This window comes from Microtus ochrogaster, linkage group LG1 (assembly GCF_000317375.1).
Source record: "Microtus ochrogaster isolate Prairie Vole_2 linkage group LG1, MicOch1.0, whole genome shotgun sequence".
NCBI classification, from domain to species: domain Eukaryota; kingdom Metazoa; phylum Chordata; class Mammalia; order Rodentia; family Cricetidae; genus Microtus; species Microtus ochrogaster.
In genome coordinates, this window is record NC_022027.1 from 50,922,425 (window position 1) to 50,924,013 (window position 1,589).

The window sequence follows — 1,589 nt, forward strand, 5'->3', positions numbered from 1 at the left end:
TCTGTGTCCTCCTAAAGATACCCTCCTCATCCACATTCATTGCTGTTCTACTTACAACAGCCAGGAGAGAGAAATAGCCTAGATGTCTGTCAACAATGAATATAATGAAAATGAGCTACGCCGACATAATGGAAAGTTATTGAGCGGTTAAGAATAAAATTTGTAGCTAAACGAATGGGTCTGGAAGCAATCATTATGAGTGAAGTGGCCGGACATAGAAAGACAGACGTCACATGTTTTCTCTTGTTCCTGGATTTTAGTTTTGACTCCTTCTTTATTGAGACTACCCATAGAGAAAGAGGCCAAGGGGATGGTCTGCCCAAGGTCAGGTGAGGGAGTTCGGATACAGTGGTATAAAGAGGTAAATGGGGAATAATGGAAAAGAAAGGGTTAAACTGGGGTTTGCGATGAGGACAAGGTAGCAGAGGGTTACATGAAGGGTAACGAGCAATAAGGGTATTTTTTAAAGTACTAAGATTAGGGTGTGGTGGTGCACGACTTTAATCCCTGCACTTGGAAGGCAGAAGCAGGTGAATCTCTTTGAGTTCGAGGTCAGCCTGGTTTACAGAGAGAGTTCCAGGACAGCCAAGGCTACACAGAGAAACCCTGTCTCATAAAACAAAAACCCAACAAGTCATATGGGTAGGTCAAATATTGAGCTCCCATGCTTGGATCTGGAGCATTGCACAATGCACGTGTGCCTGGATCTGGAGTATTTTAACCTCTACCAAATGCATGTCTCTAGCCAGGCGGTGGTGGCGCACGCCTTTAATCCCAGCACTCTGGAGGCAGAGGCAGGCGGATCTCTGGGAGTTCGAGGCCAGCCTGGTCTACAAGAGCTAGTTCCGGGACAGACACCAAAGCTACAGAGAAACCCTGTCTTGAAAAAAAAAAAATGCATGTCTCTTACTCAACCGAGATTCAAAACAGTGGACTTGGGGAGGATTTCCAATTTTGAACTTTCGGATTCAGGATTTTCAACACATAGGGGTTTTCCATCCTTCAGAGAGGAGAAACAGAAGAACAAGGAAGTGCGGGTGAACTTTCGGTGTTACACTTCCACATTTTCCTTCTGCACGAAGACTATATTCATATCTCGACTCCCAAGGCTGGCTTCTGAATCTCACTCTGTGGCCAGCAGACAAAGTGGAAGTCAAGGAAAAAGCCATACAAACTTTTTTTCTTTTCTAGATGCTGGTTACTGAAGTCAGAGCCTTACACATGCTCAGTGTGCTGCAACACTGAGCTGTATGCCAGCCTCTCTCATTAACTCTCTCTGTGTGTACATGCATGTGTGTTCATGTGTGCAGTATATGTGTATGGACATGCTTATGGAGGTCAGAGGTCAACACAGAGTGTCTTTCTGTTTTTCATCTGTTTTTTCAAATTACCACCACCCATTAACAAATAACAACAAATAATTTTTGACAAATGACTTACTTAATGTGTGTAGGTGTTTTGTCTGAATTCATGTCTGTGTACCATATGGGTGCCTGGTGCCCAGAGAAGATAGAAGAGGGTGTCAGATCCCCTGGAACTGGAGTAACAGGCACTGTGAGTCACTCACTGGGTTACTCACATAAAAAAAA

General features: G+C 44.1%; 1 protein-coding gene across 1 annotated transcript in view; it reads right to left on the reverse strand.

The window, feature by feature from the left end:
* The window catches only part of Hpse (heparanase), a 39,411-nt gene that overhangs the window by 26,288 nt on the left and 11,534 nt on the right, over positions 1–1,589 (reverse strand). The gene's annotated exons all lie outside the window — the stretch shown is intronic.